This window comes from Helianthus annuus, chromosome 10, assembly GCF_002127325.2.
Source record: "Helianthus annuus cultivar XRQ/B chromosome 10, HanXRQr2.0-SUNRISE, whole genome shotgun sequence".
In the NCBI taxonomy this organism is placed as follows: domain Eukaryota; kingdom Viridiplantae; phylum Streptophyta; class Magnoliopsida; order Asterales; family Asteraceae; genus Helianthus; species Helianthus annuus.
Window position 1 is genome coordinate 102,254,421 of NC_035442.2, and position 8,176 is coordinate 102,262,596.

At 33.9% G+C, this 8,176-nt stretch overlaps 1 long non-coding RNA gene across 1 annotated transcript; it reads left to right on the forward strand.

Moving 5' to 3' along the window:
• The first annotated feature begins 950 nt into the window (after positions 1-950).
• On the forward strand, positions 951-5,242 carry LOC110881975. Its single transcript, XR_002559958.2, has 3 exons — positions 951-1,197; positions 3,260-3,311; positions 5,119-5,242. It is a non-coding gene; the product is annotated as an uncharacterized LOC110881975 (long non-coding RNA).
• The last annotated feature ends 2,934 nt before the right edge of the window (positions 5,243-8,176 follow it).

Here is an 8,176-nt window from a genome sequence, read left to right on the forward strand (position 1 = left end):
AACATGTTTATTTATTTACTGAGCCACTTTCTTCAAGCTGGTAGTGCTACGCGGCACTTTTCCTGGTTCACAGTAATTCACCTGAAACATGTTTAAAAAAATTTTATCAGCGGGGAAATACTGGCGAGTCATTCAGTTTGCACAAAACGACACATTGTTATAATTTACAGCATTAAGAGTTTTCACATTTGCCCCTATCTTATAATTATCTGGTCCAGTTGTCACTCGACCGAATCTATGACTGTGGACATATCACTAATTAGGCTCGCCCACCTAAGAGTGATAAATCATTAGTAGTAATGTGCACAAAGCCCCCACATACTGCCAGTAATTAAAGATTAGCAAAGACTTAATCACTGCTAAGTATAACTGGAAAACATTTAGGGTTTTGTAAAGCAATTTGATAAAAAGAGAATGACTCACATTGCAAGTTTAGTTAGACAGAGTTTTGCCTACTGATTAAGTCTGGTAATCTAGCTAAATAACTGTAACATACGAACTTTCCCAAACCCTAAAATAATAAATAACTATTTGCTATGTCATACCTCATGCAAATTTAATACTAGTATATTCGATTAGATGATTATCCACAATTAAACGAACATATTTATTTGATCAATGATAAATAAATAAGCAATTCTTTCATTTTAATTAACTAAATAAATTAGTAGATAATAATAACAATTTTTTTCATAATAAATAAAAGTGATTCGATAATTAGATTAATTTGTGATTTGCCTAAACAAATAAATTTATCTAATGTAAAGTATTTGAATTCCATCTGCTTCAAGGAAATGGAAAGAAAGTATATTTTGGTAATATAAAAATAAAATATTATTATACCAACAAATATACATAAAAGGTTTTCTTAAGTCCTTTTGTTTTTTTTAAAAAGTCCATCACGTACATAGTGTGTGACTTCTTTGAAAAGAAACCATTAGGGTTTTGATTTTGCCGTTCTATTTATGCGCCACCACCATCAGTACGTTTGCTCACGTTTTCCGGTTCGAGATTAAGCCAATGTTCAGTCCATCACAGCTGCACTCGGACGTTGCTCTAGCGTTGTCTCTGCACTGCTCTGTTGTGGCCATCACCGCACTGTTCAGGCCACAATCATTGCCGCCCCCTTGACTCGTTTCCGGTTAATTGTCCGATAGCCAGTAGTTGGTCTCCGCTAAACTCCGTTCGGCAACTGAGGTAAATCAAACTATTAGTGACGGTTCAAGTTTTGGGCTGGTGTTTGTCCGGCGGCATGAAATCCAACTGGTTAGGATATATATATATATATATATATATATATATATATATATATATATATATATATATATATATATATATATATATATATATATATATATATATATATATATATATATATATATATATATATATATATATATATATATATATATATATATATATATATATAGGACAAAGATCCGTTAGAAACCACCCCTTATTGCGAGAACCGCGAGAACCAGTGTGAACACAAACAGTAATTCCTAAAAAAAATCTAAAAAACAGCCAAAAAATATTTTTTTTATTTTTTTACTATTTTTTTTTTGAAAAAATCGCTATATTTTGTTAATAAAAAAATAAAAAAAAATTTCAAAAAAAAAAAAAATCGAGTAACAGTTATCCATGCACATGTGCATATGTGTCGTTTCTTTGTCAAATTCCGTAATTCATTACAAATAATAGTCAATTGCACTTTCATTTACACTACTACGTGTAATACTATCTTTTACATTACCAATGTTAGAAATGCACATGTGCATCTATATGTATCAACAGGAAATAAGGTGTTTTGGTACACTACTTTCTCTTTCATCTATCATTCCATCCATAATACACAAGCATGCACATGTGCATTTCTGTCATTTCTTTGACAAATTCCGTAATTCATTACATATATTAGACAATTGCACTTTCATTTACACTACCATATGTAATACACTACTTTTTACATTACCAATATTAGAAATGCACATGTGCATTATATGTATCAACATGAAATAAGGTGTTTTGGTACACCACTTTGAATACACTTTCCCTTTCATCTATCATACCATCCATAATACACTACCATTACCTCCTACCATCCATAATACAATACCATTACCTCCTACCATCCATAATACAATACCATTAACAATATTTTCACTTTATTACATGTATGTAAACACCATTTATACCATCCAATCAACATATTACATAAAAAATTGACAACTATAACCAAACCATTAACCACTAGATATAACTAACCAAAAAACATGTATATGGGTCTACTTCTCCATTCAAAATCACAAACTTTTTGTACCAAAACACGTTATATCATGGTTATACCTAATTATGCACATGTGCATTTTGAATATTGGTAATGTAAAAAGTAGTGTATTACTAATGGTATTGTAAATTAAAGTGAAATTGTCTATTCCTGATAATGTATTACCGAATTTGTTGAAGTAATGATACATATGCACATGTGCATGGATAACTGTTACTCGAAAAAAAAAGTTTTTTTTTTTTTTTATGGAACGAAATATAGCGATTTTTTGTTAAAAAATATTAAAAAAAATAAAAAAAAAATTTGAGTGCTTTTTTGATTTTTTTTAGATTTTATTTTGTGTTCACATTGGTTCTCGCGGTTCTCGCAATAAGGGTGGTTCTCGCATGAACCTTACCCTATATATATATATATATATATATATATATATATATATATATATACATGTGGTGTTAGTAAATAGTGTAGGCAAATAAGTTGTTCCAATGGTTTCTTCTGTTTTGGTTTTGAATTCTACTAAACTAATGCGATTTACAAATTTGAGTGGTCAGGCAAAGTTACTTTTGGTCTCATGTTGGCCATCAGTTGCCTTAGCTTTATAAACCGATCACATAAGGTATAAATTGATATATATATATATATATATATATATATAATCTTACATGTACTAAAGATATATATATATATATATATATATATATATATAAGAAACATATTTATCAACAATAATAGATATGTATCCACGTACATACATATATAATGTTCTTTTAAATATGTTAGTAATTGAGGGTTATTAATTGTATATGTCTTCGTAAGTTCTAAACCCTTTTTTTCTTAAACGAATATTTTTTTCTGACCCATTATAATTGTAATAATTAGTCACAAGTTGTAATTTCCCCGTTGCCAGACAACTAATGAGTTAACGAATCATACAACGATTTAATGTTTATAGATTGTATAACGAAATTATAGATCCGTGAACTCGTTGAAGACAAATTATTTTGCTTTGCTTGCTAAACGTAAGGTACGGATTCCGTTTCCTCTTCATCATAGTATAACTTTGTATCCGTTACTTTGTGTACGGATTTCATTATAGTTGGTCAGTCTTCGTTATGTTATTTTGATACATTTTACATCTTGGAAATTGTCTGTTAGCTCTCGTTATGTTGGTATCGTCTGTTTTGATTATTAGTATGTTATAGCATGCCATACCTCAGACTTGTACTCATGGTTGCATGTTCCTGTTGGTAATTAATTTTAGTTGTCAGTAAATTATTTACATGACCTAAGCTTTTGTACTCTGTCACCCGAGCGTTTCTGACTTGTCGTTTGGGCGTCAACGACATGAACACTTTCCGTGACAGTGCGTAATCAAAATCACGGCGTCTCTGACTTGTGCTTGTGTAGCACCTTGGCCCTTAGAGGCGTATGGATCGATCCTAGTTCTGTTTCTGACTTCTGACTTCTGGGGGATGGAATAATGAGTGCACGCCACACTCACCATCTCATTGGTGCATAGAGTAGCTACCTGTGTACCCCTCTGTTTCTGGCTCTGGGTGCTTCTGTGTTACATGACTTATTTTGTTGATATGTCTGTCGTGTAAGTTAGTATATGTTTCAGTATTTGAATATGTTCTGTTTTTGATTATGTTATGATAAGTTATGTGTGCATCTGATTATACGTACTCTGATTATGGTTCCGATTGTGTACCAGATTATGTTTCTGATATGTTTAGTATTTGATTCTGTTATGTATTAGTTATATGTGTTTTGACTCAGTATCTGTATCGGTTTGTGTCACTTCCGTCTCAGTATCAGTTCGATTTGGATTCAGATTTCGTGTTATACGTTTAGTTTGTATCCGTCAGAATCTTTGTTTAGTATTTGATCAAGGTCTGTTCTATATTTGTCATCGAATCATGTCTTTGTTTCATGTCGATTGTCGAGATCATTTCAAGAAACTTTATAAGGATTAAATTATTACACTTTTAAACTTAGGTTCTCTAATTTATTTTGTTTATTAAATATAATCTCCAAAGTTATGAAAACAAGTATCTTGATTAAATAGTAAATTTTCAAATATGACAAACTAACAGATAGTAATTTTAATCCAAACATTTATTTAAAAATAATATTTTTGAATGTTCATTTCTTTTAAACGTTATAGGATTTTTAAACCGTATTTAAAATGTTTCGGTCAATGTATTTGTTTTTGTTTCTGTATCGGTTTCCCATATCGGTTTTCAAAATTTATAATAAGTATTTGTTTAGAGACCTAGGTTATTCAACTTACTCTACTTTTTATATATAAGGTTTTCAAAGTTCGAAAATTTGTTATCTTTGTGTAATAATGATTTGCTATTAAATATGATAAATTATGATATCTTGATAAAAGTTCAAATGTTCAAATATTAAAATAGTTTTGCCAAGTACCGCATTTTTAAAATAATAGCATTATTAAATGATATTTTAAAATGAATACGTTTATACATGAAAAATGGTTTTAGTCATCATGGTCAACAAAGTATAAGTCTCTACGTCGGTTTTTTGTTGGGTTCGGAATCGGTTATGTATATGACCGATTTCTGTTTCCGTATCAGTGTCCGTTGCAGCTTCAGATCAGTTCGTGTATCAGTTTTTGTATCAGTCTTGTGACTGCATCTGTTTTCAGTACCCGTGTCAGTAATCGTTTCAGTTCAGTCTCAGTTATGTTCTGTTGTGTTTTGCTTCCGGTGATATGACTTTACTTGTACTGTTGATTTCTCCGTTACTGAGCAATTTTTGGCTCAACTGTATTTTTCTTTTTTGTGTTTTTCCTATTTGTTTTACAGGTAATATGGGATGATCTGGGATTTCAGTAAGAAGCGTTAGGAAGTTACTGGCCAAGATTCTTTATTTCAGTAATGTAATAAATATAATTAGGATCTTTCATTTAATGTTATGGATTGGTTTTTAGTTCTGATATTTGTAAGAGTGACACGTCAGCCCTAGTGGGGTTGGGGTGTTACAATAACAATGCACGCGAAACTAGGTTAGTAACTTAATACAACATTTACGATAATCTCACGAAATCAAAACCCTCACGACGAATGACAAAGTATAGCCCGAATTCGGGCAGCACTTAAACATCCATCGGATCGGTTTAAATCGGTCGGACATTGTATCGTAGCAGTGATCGAGTTATTACCCCGTTTATCGTAGAAGCGTTTCACCACTAAAATGTAAAATTCGTATAGTATGGAAGCTGTTTTGATGGAAATTTGCGAGCATAATGGACTGGGCATGCAACGTTGAATCTATAGCTGACTTTTGAGTCTTACGCAGCCCGCGTAAGCCTGAAGAGAATCCTACGCGGCCCGCGAGGGCCACCCTAGCTACGGCTAGGGCTGTTGATATTCGCTAATTTACACATATTTTAGTCCCCCATTTTATCACCATTTTATGCGTTTTCGACCGTAAAACCGTCATTCGGATACTTAATCATGTATACTTTTGTTTACAGGCCTAAAACAGTATACCAGACAAGATGATAGTGAAAACGAGGACTTTCCGGACGAAACGACAAAGCTGCGGACATTCTGTGAAGATTCTGACCTGGGCAAATGGCACGGTCGTGCATTGAGTGGAACGACCGTGCATATCCGACAATACAGTCCAGCCCGACAGTGAACGAGGGTGCGACTCGGCGTTCAAGCTTATCCCGGTGATGCACGGGCGTGCGTTCGATTGCACGCCATGCGAAAACGCACGATCGTGCTTCAGGAAGAACGACCGTGCGAGACCGAAGACCAGTCAACTCTGCTGATGTCATGAACAATAACTCCAATAATTCAAAAAGTGAACGGTCGTGCAATCGGTGCACAACCGTGCGACATCGAAAATATATAAAAAACGAACAGAAACATTCTGTTCGTAACTCTGGACATTTTGGAAGCGATTCTGGTGATTTTCAGGCTCCGGAACCTTCTGCTTTCACCCGGATTCAAGCCATATTATGCCGATTAGCTTCGTTATCTTCCAGATTTTTAATCTTATGCTTGTTTATGGTTTGGTTTTCTAATCTTTCCATGATTTTGTTAATCTTTCAAGAATTTAGATTAATATTTATGTATTATTGTAGCCTTTGGGCATAAACACAACAATCCCTTGCTTGATTATAGCCATTTGTATGTTAATCTTTGTTTGTAATGACATTTGGAAGTATTTTGTATGTTAATCTTTGATGATTAGTTTGCAACCTTGTTACTGATATTGATTTCTTGATTATACGTAATTGTGTTAGATAATTGGTACTTGGTTAGTTGAGATAGTTGAAAAATGAAGCTTAATTAATCATGTATTAGTAAACTTTAAACTTGGTTAACTAGTTTAGCTTGGTTAAAATGTGGGCACCATGATACTAGAAATGGTTAGTGGTTTAATAAAATGTAATTATTGTTAATCAAGAAAGCTTGTCGTCACGTAAGGACCTTAACGGGTTAAATGGTGTTGTTATGAATTCTTGCCATGATTTGTTAGCTTAGTTAGTAGTTTAGGCCAAAATTGCTATCTTGGTGAATTTATGTGCAAGATTTGTAAAATGAACTCGGTTGTGATTTAATCTAGTTTATGCTTGTCTCGGTGGTTGCATTGTGTTTATCGGTGTCGCTTTCCTTGTTTAAGTAAGGTTAGAAAACTCCTAACGGATGACTAACTTATTTTTAAGAGATTTTCATAGACATTTATCAATTGCACGTTAAAGAACAATTTTAGGTGGTTAAAGTGTGTTTATCGTTTTAGCTTTCCGAATGATTGTCATGTTAGGATTCCCGAAAGGGATACTAATTGTCTTAAAAATGGAAAATTGACCGAATGCTTCTAGTGCCAAAACCGACTTAGTTGACATACTTTGGTTGTGTATTAAGCAATGCTATTTATCTATTTTAGTATTTGAAATCTACTATGTTTTATAAGTAATTGTTTATGCTTACTTTAGTTTGTTAAAAATCAAACAACTTATGTTTTTACCGGTAGTTTAGTGACAAAGGTCTAGTATTATTTCTCCGCCCATTTCCTTGGATCGATACTTGGTTCTTACCGATACTTTACTACATATATGACGTGGTACACTTGCCTCTTTCGTGTGTGTTTTGATGCAAAAGTAATAATCACATTTATACATTTAAAACCAAATCGTGTGTAATTTCATTGTAAAAGTATGTGTAGTCGCGCACACGTCAGCTATCGTGTCACGGGGTAGGCTTGCCACGTGTCTAACACGTGGCCTTGAAGCTTATCCAGCGACTCAATGGGTTGTCGCGCCCCGCGTAAGCTCTACTTAGCTCTTACGCGGCCCGCGACCAACTAATAAAATTTGATTTCTTGATTTTTCATAAGGATTAGGGTTTCAGGGGTCCGGGTTTCTACTTACGGATTGTTGTGGGACATTTTTGAAGGTCCTTACACGTAAGTCGCCAAAGAATGGGACCAAAACTCGTCCCATAAAGTACAGTATTCCATCTTCCTTTGGCACCAATTGTGCCTCCATTCCTCGTAATGATTCGGCTTGAATATTTTCTGGTTTAAGCGCTTCTTGCTGAGCATCGTAAATCAAGTAGTGAGGTTAGTTTGTATGGTCATCTCTAGGGCTGGCACCCTTAGAAGTTTCGCATGTTCCTTGCGGCTCAAGGCGTCCGCCACAACGTGCGCCTTGCCCGGGTGATACTTTATCTCGCAGTCGTAATCGTTCAATAACTCGACCCATCGCCGTTACCGCATATTTAAGTCTTTCTGATCAAGAATGTGTTGTAGACTTTTGTTATTCATAAAGATTGTACATCAAGTACCATATAAGTAGTGAGACCAGATTTTTAACGTGAATACCACCGCACCTAACTCGAGGTCGTGCGT